The sequence below is a fragment of the Thamnophis sirtalis genome, unplaced genomic scaffold (assembly GCF_051295495.1).
Source record: "Thamnophis sirtalis isolate CommonGarterSnake01/CBP01778 unplaced genomic scaffold, rThaSir2_p1.2 scaffold_7, whole genome shotgun sequence".
NCBI lineage: Eukaryota > Metazoa > Chordata > Lepidosauria > Squamata > Natricidae > Thamnophis > Thamnophis sirtalis.
In genome coordinates this window covers 54,034,408-54,053,993 of record NW_028261387.1, presented here as the reverse complement: position 1 = coordinate 54,053,993, position 19,586 = coordinate 54,034,408, and the positions used below count along the sequence as shown (strand labels likewise).

At 37.8% G+C, this 19,586-nt stretch overlaps 1 protein-coding gene across 5 annotated transcripts in view; it reads right to left on the bottom strand.

Annotated features, from left to right (window-relative positions):
* Positions 1-18,790: 18,790 nt before the first annotated feature.
* DYRK3 (dual specificity tyrosine phosphorylation regulated kinase 3) overlaps positions 18,791-19,586 on the bottom strand; it is a 28,059-nt gene continuing 27,263 nt past the window's right edge. For 4 of the 5 annotated variants that reach the window (XM_087720083.1, XM_014060945.2, XM_014060946.2 and 1 more), the window contains one exon: positions 18,791-19,480. The gene's annotated coding sequence lies outside the window, so the exon portion shown is untranslated. The remainder of the gene's footprint in view (positions 19,481-19,586) is intronic. The other variant, XM_087720082.1, reaches the window with a different exon arrangement.

Below are 19,586 nucleotides of genomic sequence, written 5' to 3'. Positions count from 1 at the left end.
GTTTCCAGAGGAAAAAAGTACTAATGTCGATCATTGCAAGGCAACCAGCACTTAGCTATTTGGCAAGCTATAATGAGAATAATCTTAGTCTTAGGCCTGTTTCCAGAATTATTCCATTAGGAATTCAATGATATGTCCTTCTATCCATTACTACCTGCTGGAGAACATGATTGCAAAATATACTTACAGCTTTCTCATCTATCAGTCTCTACTAATAACTGCACAAAATTGAACACTGTTGGCATATTTAATGGCTTTGTGAACCATCAGTCATTTGTTCAAAGTAATTCAGGGTTAGAAACATCACTGAAGATGGGTTAGTTTTGCAGAATCACTATTATGATTGAAAGTTATTGACAATTCCCTGAATGAGAATCATCAACATTACTTCAAATTTCATAGCAAACACCAGAGCAGCATCATTTTGGCATAAATCTACCAACATACAGTGATTCTGACTACATGAAAAAGTGTTCCTCTCTACTTAACTGAAGTGCTATAAATTCATCTTTGAGCCATCTGAAAATAACTCCAAACAAAGTTCACTGTCCCCATTTCTGACCTTTATTCTTTCTCCATTATGTCTGTTCTGATTTTATCTGCATGAAGTCTGAGAAACGAAATGTTTGGTTCTTCCGGTTTTGCTGATCTCTCTATTTTGTATAATGCTAACTGACAGGAGAAACATCCTGTCATAGTTGTGTTTTGTCTAGCTTCAGGACTCTCTCATCTCTTAATTCTTTCATGGATCTCTCACCTAGACCCCATTCTGTCATAACATGAGTTGAATAATTTTTTTTGAAAAAGATTGGAATCTTGAAGGGAAGTGACTCACAAGCAGCACTGCTATTCAAGATTTCACTTCCTTTCTTTTCTTTATATAGGCAATATATTTTGAGTTCCAGATGCTCCTACATTCTTCTCTTAAGAGCCAAGGTGGCGCAGTGGTTAAATGCAGCACTGCAGGCTACTGCTAGATCAGCAGGTCAGCGGTTCAAATCTCACCGGCTCAGGGTTGACTCAGCCTTCCATCCTTCCGAGGTGGGTAAAATGAGGACCCAGATTGTTGGGGGCAATATGCTGACTCTCTGTAAACCGCTTAGAGAGGCCTGAAAGGCCTATGAAGCGGTATATAAGTCTACTGCTATTGCTATTCTCAGAAACTGATGGAGGTTGGGGTTAGTCCCATTGTTCTACTGTTTCACTATTCCAGTCTTGCCATGAATTAGAAAGGACCACTGAGTTAAAGCATTTCCAGGATTGCTGGCTAAGCAGTTTGATGCCATTGTGCAATTCTAACAGATAACCAGCATATCTCTGTTATATCTTTCGGGAATGACAGCAAAATAAGTGTGTGTGTGTGTGTGTGTGTGTGTGTGTGTGTGTGTGTGTGTGTGTGTTTGTGTGTTTGTGTGTTTGTGTGTGTGTGTGTATTCTCTACCTAATGTCTGTCTGTCTCTCTCTCTTTCTCTCTCTCTCTCTACCTTTGCTAATAGCAAGAGGTATGCCCAGAAAGATCTGCTCATCTTAATGCAGACCAAGTTATCTAGCCAGTAGGAATCTATTGACATGTCCTTCAGGATGTAGCCGAGTATATGGAGTTTGGTTTTTTAATGTAATATCCCTCTAAAAGTAGCCTAAAAGATAAGGCAATTGTCTGAATACTTAAATTAAATTATACTAAGTTAATCAGGAAATATCGATCCCACTCCTGCCCTTGATGTAAGCTGTCAAATGTGTGCATCTTTTTTTTAATGAGGGTTGGATCACTTCTTCAGCCTCATTAATAGATTTACATTTCAATGGAAAGTGCTGTCGATGTCATAGGCCCACACAGCCCAATTTTTGAATGGATGCTATATTTTGAAACAAAACTCTGGCTTTCCTAACTGTATTACTAAAGGCATTATTAATTGAGTTGAATTATGGCTAGTTCATATTTTGTTTATGTTCCAATCTGGAGTCAAATATACAGATTGACATAATCATCACAAAATCATCTTGTGTGATGATTTTTATTTTAAAATGACGAAAAATAGTTTAATTTCCAGCATAAACTAATTTAATTTACTATAATTCATTGATTGGAAATGGGATATTTACTTTTAATTAGTATGTGATCATTTTAAAACTTTCTCAAAAATTACAAATGGAATACACTTTACTTCAAACAACGGATAGCAATATAATCAGTTCAATCATTTGTTATAATCCTTGTTTGAGCCTTGCATTTTAGCAATCTTTGAAACTTGGAAAATTGGAGAAAGTTTTTACAGAGGCTAAACTAATAATTTGATATTATCAAAAACTAATAAAAGCTACCAAAATGAACTTGGATAATGTCAAGTAATTTGATATAGAGAATTGGAGTGTCCCATATTGCATTTTAAGGAATTTAAACTATGTTTCTTATTATTTAAAAACTCAATTAGTTCATCAAAAACTTTTCCAGGGATGTTGAAGTCCTCAGTGGCTGTTTAGGAAAAAGTTGGTTGTTGTCTTCCTACATGCAATAAAGGAATATTACTGTGTATATTTTAGATATGTCTATTGGCATATTTGTTAGATATTAATACTATATATATATCAAGAAGAACCTTTAGGTCAAAACTACACTTTTAATGTTGAGTTATATTCCAAAAAAATGGTAACTTGTCTATGTATGAAGTGATATGGACATATCATTCCTGGCTGGTAGAAAGATGTATTCTTTTTGCTTTTGTAATATTTTTTTAACTTTTCAAAGTATAAAAATATAAAATAAAAATAAAAATGAAAACAGTAAGAAAATGGGGAAGCGAAAAGGGAAAAGAAGAAGTGTAGAATAAAGGGGGAGAAGAAAAAAAACATCAATTTCCGAGCCTTTCTAGTGCATTAGAATAAAATAATAACATTACAACTTCAACTTTTTATTTTTATATATTCAATATGTACTAGCCATTTCTATGTTTTTTATTGATTGGAGCTGCCTTGGCTAATTCTATCAGTTCTCCTGCCATTCATCCATTATGAGAGACATTTTATACTCTTGATCTGGTGTATGTACCAGATTTTAAAGTTTGGTTTCATGAAATATGGTTGCCCTCAGCCTTCAACATGCTCTTGAATCAGCAGAAAATCAGTATTACTCTATGATCTAAGCTTCATTTTCTATTTAAAAACTGAAGGCTACAGGTAGTCTTAGACTTACAATCAGAATTGTGCTTGGAACTCCCATTGCTGAACAAAAAGGTCATTAAGTGAGCATTAAGTGACTCAATTTTACAACCTTTTTGCTGTAGACATTAAGCAAATTTGGTTTTTTCCATTGACTTTGTTTGTTGGAAGTCTGCTGGAAGGTCGCAAATGTAGATCATGTCATGCAATCAATGACCATGAGAATATCATGATAGTTGTGTGAGGCCCAGTTATAAGTCATTTTTTCAGCGCTGTCATAACTTTGAACAGTTGCTAAGTTAATTGTCATAAGTTAAGGATTATGTATATAATATTATTTGGAAACTTTAAAAAATGGGATCTTTCCCCCTTTGCCCTTTTTTTCTTCCCTTTTTCTTTTTTTCTTTTTTCCTTTTCCATAGTTTTCATTATTTTGTTTCATTTTTGTAATATAGTTTTTCTGGTAACAATAGATATTTAGTAGTTTCATTTGCAATTGTTACTATTTGTATCATTCTATGAATATTTCTATTGGTTTTAAAATGTAATAATAATAATTTAAAAAGAAATATGGAAAGATGCACCAGAACTGATTTTCCCAACATGAGCTTTAAATCCAGTCTCATTCTTAAATATGAATCCATTAGTTAATGGAAGCATTATCTCAAAGTGAGATCATTTGTTCTCAGATTCATGTGTAACAATGAACCTTTTCAAATCTTAATTGCACTTTTATCTTTTTGTTTTTAATGTGTGGAATCACCAGACAACTCTTTTCAAAAATGAAATTTTAACCTTCCTGATTTATTCAGTGCCATTTGACAGGCATTGACCATTGTTCTCTCTAATCTATTTATAATAGAGCTTAGCTTTTTATTTTTCTCTTGTTCTGCTTCCTTTTCTTATTCCACTTAGCACTAAAGCTGCTGTCTGCTTTAGCATCAGGCTAGAAGTGTGTTTGCTTAATTCAAGGATCTTTTTCTTTTCATTTCCTCTCTACAGTTAATACGAGCTATGCTTGGCTTTAATCTTTCTGGCTCAGCAGCTTCTGTAGAAGCCTATTCCAAATGCCAATTTAGCAGGAACCTCAGATTTACTCTATCAGCACCCTATTCCCATGCTCCACCACCTAGGTAGCCAGGTTCTTCATTGTGAACAGGAAATAGACAACCATCCCTGACAAGAATAATAATATCCGTGCTATTCAGAAATGAGCATGGCCTAAGACAGCGATGGTGAACCTTTTTTGGTTCACGTGCCAAAAGCCTCCGGAAGGCCCCTGAAGGCTCTGGAGCGCTAAAACCAGCCCTATGAGCAAACCGGAAGTCTGTTCCCAAACTTCCAGTTTGCCCGTAGGGCTGGTTATTTGCACTCTGGAGCTCCTGAAGTCTCCAGAAGGCCTCCGGGGGGAGGGGGCAAGGCAGGCTGTTTTTGCCCTCTCCAGGCTCCTATAAAGCCTCTGCAGCCTGGGGAGGGGAAAAAATGGCTTCAAAAGAAGGCTGAAGTCAGCTGGCCAGCACGTGCATGTGTGCTGGCCAGCTGACAGGGCAAGCCTCGCGTGCCCTGACAAATGGCTCCACGTGCCACCTGTGGCACGAGTGCTATAGGTTCGCCTAAGTTAACCAAGGACAGAGTAGATTTTTTTTGAAGCATTGCAGAGAGAAAATTCACAGAGTTCTATCAAAGATTCATCTGGCCTATTCATTGTTGTTCAGAACCTACCTTTCCCCCTTTCACACTAATTCTATAAAATGCATCCATGATACCCAACATCCATTGATTTTGCTTTAGCAATTCGTATGAATGAAATCAGTTTGTTGTCCGTTCTTGCTATTTGTAACTTCTCTCCTGACCCTCCCTAAAAGCCAAAAAACCTTATTTTAATCTCACTTAAGATTGCACACAGTTACACTAGGTGACTAAATAATGCCTACTCTGTAGCAGAGTATATCACCATCAAAAGCAATTTAGTTTGCACTGGACACATTTTAACAGAACAGATTTAACAGAATAACAAAATTTGAAGGGACCTTAGAGGTCTTCTAGTCCAACCTCATGCTAAAGCAGGAAACCCTATGACATTTCAGACAAATGATGGTCCAATCTCATCTTTGAAGCACCCACAACTTCTGGAGGAAAGTCATTAATTGCCTAACTCATATTTGCATATAGTTCAGTTTTTCAAAAGATAAGTATTCTTTGGCACATATTTAGCTCCCTGCTCTCTGTAATTTACCATAATGGTCTGTTATAAGGTTTACAGGTAGATAAGTCGTATAAGACATATGTTATTATACTGTATATTGTTTATTTTTCCTGGGATACATTCCCTGTTCTTTTTTAACCTCATCATAGCCATCTAAATTCTAGAATGAAAATTAAGCTATGAGAACATATCTGGTAGCTCACCTGAAATAATGCAGAGACTCTGCAAAATACACATTTTAATATAAAACATTTAGGTATTTTAGTAGAAACTCAATCACTAATACCAACATTTAAGTAGATTTTAGGCCATTCATAATATCTGTGGTAGCATGGCAATTTAAACAATAAAATATGGCAAGAGAGAGACATTGTAATTTTCAAGTTGAAAGTCACTCACACACAAAGAGAGGGGGGGAGGGAGAAAGAGAGAGATGGTTTTAAGTCAGCTAGGGCCATGTAGTTTCCTTGGTAACAGTACAGAAGTACAGTAGTTTAGCATTGCCTTCTAGGACAATGTTTGTTTGACTTCATAATTTAGGGATGATAAAGACTGACTAGCCCAAAGTCACTCAGCTGGCTTCCATGCCTTGGAAAAACTAGAAGCAGGTTCTTACTTCTCGTATTCCAGAACTTTAATGATCACATCACATTATGTCTCCTGATCTGCATCATTCCAATATGTAACCTAGTGATGATATTGAGACCATTATAAAATCTATCATTTGTTCTCACTCCCATACTTCAGTAATAGCAGTTTTCTTGACTTCTGAAGTCAAGTTCTCTTTTTAAAGAAGATAGCAATAGCAATAGCAGTAGACTTATATACCGCTTCATAGGCCTTTCAGGCCTCTCTAAGCGGTTTACAGAGAGTCAGCATATTGCCCCCAACAATCTGGGTCCTCATTTTACCCACCTCGGAAGGATGGAAGGCTGAGTCAACCCTGAGCCGGTGAGATTTGAACCGCTGACCTGCTGATCTAGCAGTAGCCTGCAGTGCTGCATTTAACCACTGCGCCACCTTGGCTCTTAGATAGTAGAGAAGGTGGAGGAGGAGAAACAGCAAAGAGGCCCGGATGAGGCAGTCTATGTTGATCTCTTTCAGTATGAGTTCAGGCTCAAGGGCAATGGGACAGAAACTACACTGGCTGCTATTCTGGATAACATGCAGCAGGACTTAGAGTACAAATGAGTCTCACTTATTTTGCTTTATCTCTTAGTGGCACTTGATACCATCAATCAGAGCAGGAGCAGGTGCACAATCAGTAAGTTTTCATGAACTTGCAGCTTCTGCTAAATTGAAAAGACACTGTAGCCAAAAAGTATTTGACTAGCTTTGGTTAGTGTGCCTGTTGTGATTTATCTAGATCGAAAGGCTTTAGCTCCAGGGCAGGGGTGAAATCTGGAGCTTACCTTTGCTACCAGTTGCAAATGTGGGTGCGCGCCAGTGGTGGGTTTCAAATTTTTTTAGAACCTCTTCTGTAGGTGTGGCCTGCTTTGTAGGAGTGGCTTGCTGGCCATGTGACCACGTGGGAGTGGCTTGCCAGCCATGTGACTGGGTGAGTGTGGCCAACTTGTAAAATGTGGTGAAACTCACTTAATGCTCTTGCTTGGCAACTAAAATGTTGGCTCAGGAACTCTGGCATTTGAAGCACACAAGTCTTAAAGCTGTCAAGTTACAAGACCCTTGCACCCCTAAACCTTTAGAAAAAAACCCCAGGGGTGTTCAAACTTGACAGCTTTACGACTTGTGTCTTAAACTCCCAGAATTCCTCATCTCGCTCTTCATCTTGATGATGTGCAGATGGGCGGGGAAGGGAGCTGGAACTGGTTCTAAACAGTAGATGTGTGGAACCTCTTCTATAGAAGAGGTTAGAACTGGCAGGAACCCACCCCTGGTCTGTGCGCACTTCGCTCACACACACATCTACGCATAAACAGGACGTCAAAAGTGGGACGTGATGACATCCGGGTGGGTGAGCAGAGCCTCCTGCCACCACTGCTACCGGTTCGGCCGAAATGGATAGAACCAGCTGAATTGCACCACTGCTCCAGGGACTCATGGCATTATTTCCTTATGTCTGAATTGCTATAATCCTTTCTATATTGCACTTCTCTTGTAGATATTGAAGCTAAAGCTGGTAAAAATGCAACTCCTCCTTGCTGGTAAGTGAGAATCATTACCACAAGGAATTGTATTGGCTCAATTCAAGATGTTGCTGATTATCTAAAAAGCCTTTATGGATCAGATCCTTGTTATCTGTATACCATTTGTTCCAAGTAGAATCCAAAGTAGAATGCCAAAGAGCTCAGAAGCAGAGATTTTTGGTCAGGGGGTCTCACTCTGGATAGCTTTCTTCCCAAGACCTGGTGATTTCCTCTCTCCTAACCTTCAGCCATCAAGCTTGTCTTTATCCATAAAAAGCAAAGGATGCCATTTAATTGAGGACAGCTGTCAAGGAGGTGTTATAACATGATTGTGTTTGATGTCTTAGGTATAATTTTATATCTATAGATACTTTTAGTGCATTTGTATTGCTCTGATTAAATATAGGTGGTCTAGAGTCTCTGATGTTGTATTGTAAAATTAATGTAGTGAACCAGCCAACCAACATGTTGCCTTGATCATCAACCTTTATAATCCATAGGTAGCCTAGCTGAGAATCTTTGGGAGTTGAAGTCCAATATATTTGGAGGGGAAGCCAAACTTCAGCCAGTTGGAAGATTGTTAGTACCACATTTGCAGCAGTAGAAAAATCCAAATCGGATCCAGGCACCCTTGTGACATTGCATAAGTCCATTGCATAATGTTACTAATGCAAGCTTTGGCACAAGAAAGATCAAAGTTCTACTTCTTGTTTAAATAAATAAAAATATAGCAAAGTGAAATATGTGTTACATAAGGTTCAACATCTGAATGAAATTATAAGAAGGAAACAGGGTGCTTTTCTCTTTGAAATGCAAAAAGCATCATGTCTCTAGATGCAATCTTTTTTTTTTACAAAAGTGTATATAAAATAGAATGCTTTCTCTGTGTGTCTTTTTGTATGTGATTCATTGCTAAAATGGGACCACTATAGCATTCTGATTCCAGACCTTACACTTCACACAGAAACAATTTGATCAAGTTTCTGGCAATCTACACACACGCAAACACACACACAATGGTCTTGTGTCACTCTGGCCTGTCATCAGCTCCTCTTAGCAACATTCCTGGGCAGGTGGCAGCTATTTCAGCTCAAAGAGGTGGAGGGATGGAGAAAGACCATCTATTTTTTCCTTAGTGATTACCGTACAAGCCCTTAGACTGGGGAGAGACCTTAGAGGGAATTGCCATTTGGGGGCCAGAACAGCTGCTGTCACATAATGCTAAAAAAACTTTAATCAAAACTTGAGGAAACCCACAGCAGGTCTAGGCCAATGGGGCCAGCTGATACAGCATTGACTTACAACCGGGTATGTGGTGTGAGCCAGAAATAAATCTGTTTATATAGTAACCAACATAATAGCAACAGTTAGCTAGGTGAGACACTTCTCTCCCCCACCCCAAACTGATAAGCATTTCTCTTTGTTTCTCACTAGATAGCTTTGTGGGTTTTGTTTGTTTGTTTGTTTGTAAGAAAGCCATAGAGACAAACAAAGTGTTATGCTCTGCCAGAGTTTGTATCTGCTGACATTTCCCCATTGTTAACCTTGTTTTTCTTTTTCTTTGCTAAAAAAGTCAGTAAAATATAGTATATTCAACTCAAACATGTGTTATTTGGTCTAGATTCCACTGTTACTTCTGCAGCTGGTTGAATGAATTAATTGAGACACCTAAATCTGATAAGCTGTTTTTATACTTGATGAAGCTAAAAATAATTAACATAATGATCTTTAAAATCCTCTTTTGGAAAAAACTAAAAAATGATTGCTTAAGATAATATGCAGTTAGTTTCCTATGATATAAGCATTCTAATTAAAGGTTAATTAAAGAAAATGTTTCTTGTATTTTAGACACCTAAAGAGAATACTTAATAGGTCATAGTTGTATTTGCTTTGATATTAAATATGCAACCCAGGAGGTGAAACATAAACTTATATAATTTGGACATATACTATTATTTCCATATTTTGGAGTGAACTCAATGGCACCATAATATGGATTTTGGTCATAAGTTGAGGAACACCTGTATTTTGTTCTTGTAGTGTCTTAAATAAATAGATATATCAAGAAAAGTTGGCTTTTATGATATGAGCAATAGCTAAAGAAATATTACAGAACACCAGAAGGAAAAATTTGCGCCTGGCTTGTAGCACTGGAACTTTGATAGGTGTTTTTGTTTTTACCAATATCTGAATTATTTTTTTCTGACAAAGGAAAACATCTGCAAAACGTAATCCTTCTGTTCTTCCTCAACATCTTGTTTTTGTCAGAATAATATGAGCAGCGTCATAGCACATCTCCTTCATATATGTGAGAAGGGGATTATGTTGTATTACTGTGTGCTGTGTTCATCATTCTATTCCCCTTCCCTCTCCCAACAGATAAATATGATCAAAGAAGGAGGCTTTTGAACAACACTAAAATCATCCCTACTATAGTGGAATAAGACATATGCATCCTTTAATTTGTAATTCTGTATATGATTACATGTCTCAGTTGAGCATAAAAATCATGAAGTTGTATTTGTATTTGAAACTAGGTAGGGCCACTTGGTGTTTCCATATATTTGTGGTCACATTTAGTTTATGGACCCATCCAGGATTTCCATAGTGTATGATCAAAAGAATAACCTGTCAGTCCGATAGTACTATAGGCTCAGTCTACTTTTTGTGTGTCACAGGTGCAAAAGACATAAAATGGATGGAGATTAGAAGAAGCTTCATGAAAAACAATCTGAAGGAGGCCCCAAAGGTGCTTTTTTCAAGAGGCAACTAGACTTTCTCATTTTTCTTTGAAGACGTTTCGCTTTTCATCCAAGAAGCTTCTTTAGCTCTGAAGGAGAGTACATGCCGTAACTTCTGAACTTGATCCATTTCAGGCAGGAATACATCTGGATCAATAGTAGGTTAAAGCCTTGCTCCATTTTCTTTGCAATTATGTCTGAAAACGTATACAAATTTATGCAGATTTCAAATAGAGAAACGCTATAGTGTAAGTAAGAAGTAATATTTATCAAATCAAATTTAACAATTAAAGAAATAGTTTACCATTACATCAGAGGTGGGTTGTTCCCGATTCGGTCCAGTTCGGGCGAACTGGTAATGGCGGCAGTGGGAGGTTCTGTCCACCCACCTGGATGCTTCTGCACATGCGCAGAAGTGTCACATGCGTGCAACAGAGAGCGTGTGCACACGAGCAAATGGTAGTAAAACCAATACAAACCCACCACTGCATTACATATAAAATTCATTAACCTGATTTAACTAATTCAGAAAATAAAACAATGTAGCTTTATTCCCTTGAAAATTATGTACCCAAGTTTTTCTTTACTATTCCCACAGTGGTTATTCTTTAAACTTTCTATCATATGATATTGTGTCAACATCTCATGCTTGAAGCTGGCTTTTCTATAGGTGCTATAAATAAACAGAAGAAATGGAATCAATTGTGATTAAACATACTGTCTGAGAAAGTGGAAATGATTACTTCACATGCACGCTTGTGCATTTGGTGCCATGTTACTTGGTGCATTAACTGGTCCATGGATTTCACAAAGAGAAAAAATGAAAAACAGCAACTAGCAACTGGAGCCATGAAGCGCAGCTTGTACTTGAATATGCTCAGCCCCATTCAATTGGATCCCCATCGCAGCTTAGCTCTCCACAGCTGTCACAGAAAAAGAATGTCATTTCATACAGCCAAGCTGGTGCAGAGAGTCTACTTCTCCTAATTTGTAGTGTTTGCTCATTCTCCTCCAAGCTGAAATTAGAAGGAAATCAGATGTGCGTCATCATCTATAGTTATAATCTGCCCTTTTTTCGATGGCTATTTTTATAAATTATGTTGAAATGATACACATGGAAAGTAACAGAAAATAACCTACTCCACAAGATCTGGAAAATGTTATTTGCTTTAAATTAATGTGAGTGCACAAGAGTGAAGAGTGAAGCTTCCCCAACTACCAGAGAGTGAGGAGTTCCCAGGCTCCACAGATCCCTATCCTAGCATTGCCTTGTTTTTAGTTAGCTGGGCACATTTCCAAACCAGATTTTTGGCAATTCACCACTCTCTATTTTCTAAGAATCTCTTTCTTGGACATTCTTGGCATAATGTGGGAGACTAGCACTTTGCAGTAAGCCAGAATCCCATTTAAAGAAAGAGTAAAACGATCTCCTTTTTTGGCTTTTATTTTGCTGAAACAGAAAGTTTGGCAAGTGGTAAGGACATTTCCCACTGTTCATTTGTGCCTGTGGTTACTAGATAAAAAATAGACAATTTAAATGAATAATAAGCTGGCATAACAAAAGCATCTTCTGTACTATTTGCACCGGATCGACAAATTATATTTGGATTCATTGTGTACGTGTGGGTGTGGGTTGGCATTCCACATGCATAGTATGGCAGGAGAGCAGAAATAAAAGTTAAGCCATCTCAAAAAATTATTTAACTTTTACAACTATGGTTCAGTAAAATTGAAAGGAATCATTGTAGAATTAGTTCCCTTTACTATGCACAGAAGCAACTATGGTACAGAGTCATATTTTGATTCTCAACATTTTATTCACGCCACGTTCCACCGAGTTTGGATATTTAGCCAGCTACTGCTAAACATATTTTCAAAAAGTTCTAGCATGGCCACTTCCAAACATAAGGACATGGTTTTAATAGAAAGAGGCAATTCTCAGACAATGGAATCCTTTCTCATTTCTAATATGAAGATTGTGTCTGAGCTTGTGCAGAATTCCAGGCATACTTAACAGCAAGAAAATATGTTCTGGTTTATGAGATTCTTAATCTCCCAGGTCATGGTTGTCCCAAAGGTGCTTTTTAAAAAGGCAACTGGAGTTTGTTTTTTCCTTGAAGATATTTTGCTTCTCATCCAAGAAGCTTCTTTGGCTCTGATGGGTCAATTACCAACAATATTGGTAACTGAGTCATATTTATGACAATCACAGTATTCCAGGGTCACATGGACACCATTTGTGACCTTCCTACAGGTAAAATCAATGGGGAAGTCAGATTCACTTAACAACCAGGTTGCTAACTACTGCAGTGATTCACTCAGCAACTGTGGCAAGAAAGGTTATAAAATAGGACAAAATTCACTTAACAATGTTCTTGCTTAGCAACATGAATTTTGGGCCCAATTGTGGTTGTAAGTCAAGAACTACTTGTATGTGAGCAAATGACTGTATTTGCATGTAGAAATGTTGAAGTGTGAGGTAATGGTTCTCTTTTCATAATTGTCCCTTTCCTGGCCTACTTCTCTTCTTGCTCTGTTTCCAAAGAATGATTGTAAAAGGCAATGCTATGTGGAAGACTCTGGGGTGGGAAAGTTGTTGGGGTGATTTATTATTTTATTTTATTGATTATAGGCCATCCATCTCACTGTTGAAGTGACTTCAGGAGGCTTAAAGGTAAAGGTTCCCCAGCACATGTGTGCTAATCGTTTCTGGCTCTAGGGGCGGTGCTTACCTCAGTTCCAAAACCAAAGAGCCAGTGTTGTCTAAAGACATCTCCGTGGTCATGTGGCTGGCATGACTAAACTCTGAAGGTGCACAGAACACTGTTACCTTCCCACCAAGATGGTCTCTATTTTTCTACTTGCATTTTTTACATGCTTTCAAACTGCTAGGTTGGCAGAAGCTGGGACAAGTAACGGGAGCTCAATCTGTTATGCGGCGTTAGGGATTTAAACCGCTGACCTTCTGATCAACAGGCTCAGCATCTTAACTACTGCATCCCTACCCAGGAGGCTTACAAAGTGATAAAAAGATAAAGATAAAACAATTAAAATTAACAGTGATTAAACAGAGACTAAATCCAAAAGTATAGGTGATATGAGGGGGTTTGTCTACCTCATCAGCCACCCCCAGCCAGAGGACCCCCATCAGGGTCCCAGGCCAGCCAGCAGAGCCAGGTTTTAATTCCCTTCTGGAAGGCCAAACTGGAAGGCCAAGAATCAGGGGGAGAGTAGACTTCACCAATAGAGGGGATGTTTTCATTGAAAGTTGGTCAATTTGTAAAGAAGGAAAGAAAAGCAGTAAAAGGGTTAAACATAGAATCTTTGGGTTGATTCTCTTCCAACTTTAGGAAAATTGGGAGGGAAGAGACTTTTTAGATGTGTTGATAGCATCTGTCTTGCAGATGTTGGGTTTGGCTGCTGCTCAGTAGGAGAAATCTGCTTTTAATTCTCTCTCACTTTCAAAATACTATTGGTAGATGTTTTGGAGAGCAGATCTGCACTTTTTCCTTGGCCCATTGCCAGTTTGATCCACTCAGCACTTCCTGAGTGCTGGAACAGATAACGTCATCTTTGTCTCATTTCCAGCTCATGACAAATTCACTTTATGCCTGTGTTTTCTAGCTTCTTTCAAAAATGATTTTCTGACTGAGCCATCTCAAGTTGCTCACAACAAGATAGTCTCCAGCACTTCATTCCATTCTAGCAGCCCCACCTCTGACTGGCTGCAGTGCCTGGCATACCCGCTTGCCTCCTAGATCACTCCCCCATGCAGCCATTTTATCCTGGGCTGAACATGGCTATGTTCTCTAGTCAGTAGAGAGAGATTTTGCCACAATGGTACATAAATAAATGTAGTAGTACAGTATTGTCAACCCTAAAAGCTGATGTTCCATTCAACCCTTAAATAAATTGAAGGTATTTCAAATTATTTATTTTTTAGGCTGGGTGAAACATGTTCCCCTTGCTTCTCAAGTCCTGCCCACAATACTGCAAGATGTTCCTTCCCTTCCCTCCTTTCCTTGTAACTATTTTGTTCCTTTGAACCTAAACAGTCAATTCTTCTTTGCTGCAAAGTTTCCATGGATGATAGACCCAAAATAATTTGTTCCTATTGCTTTCATCATTGTAGCATCAGAGGTATGACTGAATTCATGCGAAAGCAAATGAAGTTGGACTGGGGAGGAGGGAAAGTGTTTGGGTATCTTTGTGTGTAAGTATCTGGGAAAGCACATGAAAACAGAGGGCCTAATAAGAATAAAGCAAACCTTGAGAGGAAAAGTTGGTACATTGGTACACCAATCCAGGGAAGAATTTTTCAAGTTGGCTTAATAAATAGAGAGGAGTTGCTAAGGAGCCAAGCAACTTGGATTACATTGTGCTATTGCCTTAAGACAATTCAATATATCTTGCTGCTCTGTCTATGATTTAATAACGCACACATACATACAAATGCATAAAAGGAAGACTAAATGCAACAACTCTGTTTTTAGTTTTCTCAATGGTTCCTCGGCAACCCAGACTTCAAGCACAAAGTAGACCACAACCTCTTTCTTAGTAAGCTAGAAAAAAGTGGGATAGATAGCTTCACCACCAGATGGATTTGCAATTGGCTGACAAACAGTACTCCTTAATGGGTCTAAGTCCACATGGAGACAAATAAGCAGTGGGGTACCCAAGGTTCCATCTTAGACCCAGTACTCTTCAGTATCTTCGCAAATGACTTTGATGAGGGAATAGAAGGGGAACTTACCAAATTTGAGGATGATACTAAACTGGCAGGAATAGCTAACACCCTAGAACATACGTTCAAGATCCAGATGAATCTTGACAGACTTGAACACTGGACCCTATCTAACAAAATGAAATTCAATCTAGAGAAAAATAAAGTCCTACACTTAGGTAAGAAAAACCAAAAGTACACATACAAACTGGGTGAAACCAGGCTTAACAGCAGTGACTGTAAGAGAGATCTTGGAGTCTTAGTGGACAACCGGCTAAATATGAGCCAGCAGTGTGCAGCTGCAGCCAAAAAGCCAATGCAATCCTAAATTGCATTAACAGAGGGATACAATCAGGATCAAGTGAGATACTAATACCACTCTATAAAGACTTAGTAAGACCACACCTAGAGTACTGCATGCAGTTTTGGTCACTGCACTATAAAAAAATGTTGAGACTCTAGAAAAAGTGCAGAAGAGATCACTCAGGATGATTAGGGGACTGGTGATTAAAACATATAAAGAACAGTTACAGAAACTGGGCATGGCTAATCTAGCAAAGAGAAGGACCAGGGGAGACATGATACCAGTGTTCCAATATTTGAGGAGCTGCCACAGAGAGGAGGCGGTCAAGCTATTTTCCAAAGCACATGAAGGCCAGGCAAGGAATAATGGATGGAAACTGACCAAGGAGAGATTCAACCTAGAAATAAAGAGGAACTTTCTGACAGTGAGAACAATCAACCAATGGATCAGCTTGCCTTCGGAAGTTGTAGGAGTTTCATCACTTAAGACTTTCAAGAAGACATTTGTCAGAAATGGTGTAGGGTCTCTTGCTTGAGCAGGTGGTTGGACTAGATGACCTATAAGTCCCTTCCAACTCTGTTAATTTGTTAATTATTAAAAGCCTGGTTGTAAAAGGCTGCCTTCAGTGAAATGATTCTTGTCAGTGAACATCATCACAATATGAAATGAGCTCAGGTCCACTTTAAATTTAGAGGCAGCACCCACATGAGAATGGATGCAAGTGTAAAAATGCCTTGACTTGATCACATGTTGTTGTGTTAACTGCTTAGCAGAGCTAGTTATTACTGATAGCAGAGATATAAAATACACAAAGCTCAGGTGTACATTTATTTATAAAACAGCACCTCTAACTATAGAGTTTGAGTTTGTTAAAAATCTGGTCCAGGCATAACTGATGACACTGGTTTCAAAGAGTGAAAGAGCCAACTTTTTTTCCTCACTGTGTTGGTTTATTTGAAACCAGGGCAAGTTTTTTTTTTGCAATGTGAAAACATGTGGACACTCCAGTTAGAAGACTGTCCAGCTGTTGTGAACTGCAGGAGAGGCCCTTTTAAAGATGCTGACATCAGTCTATCTTCTTGTACTGCTGCAAGATTATGGAATGCGCATCGTCTGAAGAGTGTGCTTCGATTTTCTCAGCACTGAGAATTTGTAAACCAATCAATACACCTCTTTTGCCCGATGTTTAAGTTAAATTATAATAATACTTATTTAAAAGCTATTTTTTATTTGAAGCTCTAAATTTTTTATATTCTGTTGCTGTTTGAAAATTTCATTCGCCGCATTCAATATTTATGAAACAGAAAGGAAAGGAAGTCATAAATAGCCAAAACAGCAGGAGTCAATCTTGGCTGAATTTTAAAATAGAATTCTTGAAACTCTGCTTTGTTTATGGACTTATCCTAAGCTCCGCTCAAACTACTACTTGCTGAATGTAAACATGCTTCAAGATACTGGGGAAAAATTGGTGGCAGAACTCATGATGCTACAAGATAGTTCCTGACTTACAAACAATTGTTTAGTAATTCTTCAAAGTTACAACGGCATTGAAAAAAGTGACTCATGACCATTTTTCACACTTAACAACTGTTGGAGCATCCCTGTGGTCATGTGATCAAAATTCAGATGCTTGACAATTGGCATGCATTTATGACGATTGCAGTGTCCTGCGGTCATGTGATCAACTTCTGCAACCTTCTGACAAGCAAAATCAATGGGGATTCAGTTAACAATCATGTTACTAACATAACAACTGCAGAGATCCACTTAACAACTGTGGCAAGAAAGTCATAAAATGAGGCAAAACAGAAAAATTATCTTGCTTACAAGAAAATTTTTGGCCTCAATCATGGTTGTAACTCGAGGACTACCTGTATATTACTATTATTATATCTTCAGTTGTTTTTTTATGCAAAGCAATGATGACAGAAAGCTAAGTTAAATTTTATTTTTTTATTTTTTTGAAGCAAACTATCTTCCTTTCCATAACTTCTGATCTTATCTACCACACATGGGGGGGGTTGGATGAGGGTGGGTGTAGAGTAGCAATTAATTCCCCACCGCCATTTAATTTTTTTCATGGAATAGGGATCCTTTTGACCTAGGAAAGCACAAAGCCCAGGGCATCAGTTTGAACTAGTGTTTTGTATTTCCCAGTAGCGGGGGAAACAGTAGTAATTACCTCATGACTCATTGGCAGCATGTTCCCTGCATTTCAATGTTGGCAACATGAAAACAATTGGAAATCCATTTCAAACTGCTTTGGGAGGATTGGGATATGAAAATAGTGCTAATATAGAAGTGCCCATACTGTTTGAGTGGAATTTACATTTTAGTCAATTCTTATTTCAAATAATGTGAATGTCAACTTAAAGCTGATAACAAAGCAACTTCAGCCTGCAGAAATTCAGGGAAATATACAGGATTTCTTTGAGACAGACTAGATGGGGCCCTTCGGAGATACCCTTCAAACTGTAACTCCCTGAAATGTCAACTCTTCTGTTCTTCAACTATGTTGGCTAGAAATTTGGTGACTTGTTTCCTCAACATACGTCGAGAATACCAGTTTGGGAAGAGCTGAAGCTAAGGTATCCAACTAAAAAAGAAATTGGTTGCATAACAGACATGGGACTTTCCCAGCAGGAAAGGAAACTTTTAAATAAAAAGTTGAAGATCTGAACATAGGCACGTCCACTTCTATTCAATAGCAAAACTTGCGATACAGAAATAACTCAAAATGAAGAAGCTTTTAATGCGAAAATAAATCCAATGATAGCAAGAAAGCAATTTAGCAGCATTTTTCCAAATATCAAATGATCTATTTGTGCAAAAATGGAGTCTATGGGAAAACAAAGAGCATGAACAACTTCTTGAAGGAAGAAAAACAACCAGGCATACTAATGTTTGTTTAGAGAACAGGCATGATAACAAATGAGAGACACTGCCTGACATGCATTCTTTAGAAAAGATTGCATAGATTGGAATGACTGAAGCTGTTTTCAGATGGATGCAAGAGTGCCTAAAAACACTTGTGAATGGCTATAACAGCAGCACTGGGAAGGAGATAATTCTAGTTACCATATATGGTAACTCTGGAAGCAAGCATCCATGTTTCCAAATCTGGAATTGGCACTTAGCAAGATCTTAATAGATGGTATAATGCACTTAGTACATTGCTTCTATTGACCCTGATGTCATGGACATGGAAGATGAATAACTATGAAGCTGCAGTGCTGTTAGAAAGGATCACATGCTCACTTTACTTGCAAAATATGCTAAACAGATATTACCTAAAAATTAGTGCAAGGGCTGAAAGGCTGTTCCAAATTAATAATCTGTTCTGATGTATTTCCTCTTCTTTCATATTTGGAAATCTATGGCGATGAGAAATTCATTAACCAACTTTTTATAGGCAAATGCTAATGTCTGTAGCTACCCTTGGTAAATTGTCTGATCTTGAATTCAGATATTAGTTTTATAAATTTTATTCATTGTTTGGACTTAATAAAAGTAAGTAACAGTATAAAGTTTATTTACAAACAGACTTTTATTTATAATAAACTAAATACAAGTAACAGTATACAATAAACTTTATACAAGTTATAATATAAAGTTTATTTACCAACAGAAAACATATGCTGAAGGACTAAGTTAAAAGGTTAGGGAAACTACTTTAATATTTAGCTCAAAGTCTGTAATGGATAAATATACAGTAGTATTCTGAAACTCATCAAATTTGGCATTCAACACATTTTGACACAAATATTTTATCCCGATATTCATCATTTGTTTGGTACTCAATGTACAAGCTAGAAGTTGTCAGTGTCAGCTGCCTTGTGACCCACATTATACCTTATGGGAAAAATTGTTTGGTACTCGTTTTTGATACTCATTGCACCTCCTGGAACCAATTAATGTTGTGTACTGAGGTACCACTGTATTAGATTAAAGCAATGCTTCTCCAACTTGGCAATTTTAATCTGTGTGGACTTCAAGTCCTAGAATTCCCCAACCAGCATGTTGGTCGAACTCCAGACAACTTAAAATGTTGCTAAGGTTGACAAACACTGGGTTAAAGGATGAAGTTATTTGTTTTGCAGTCTCTGCTGTACTTTTAAAGCCAGTCTTACGTGGTGATGTTTCCTGTGAATTCCTCCTGTGATCTTTAAACAACTGAGCAAAGATTTGAGGCTTATACAACAGCTTTTAACATTCAGCAGTCAAAGCCATGCATACATTCATAAAAGGAAAAAGAAAACATGGGGCATCATTAGGAACTTGCCAAAAATAACTGAAGCCAGAGAATGGA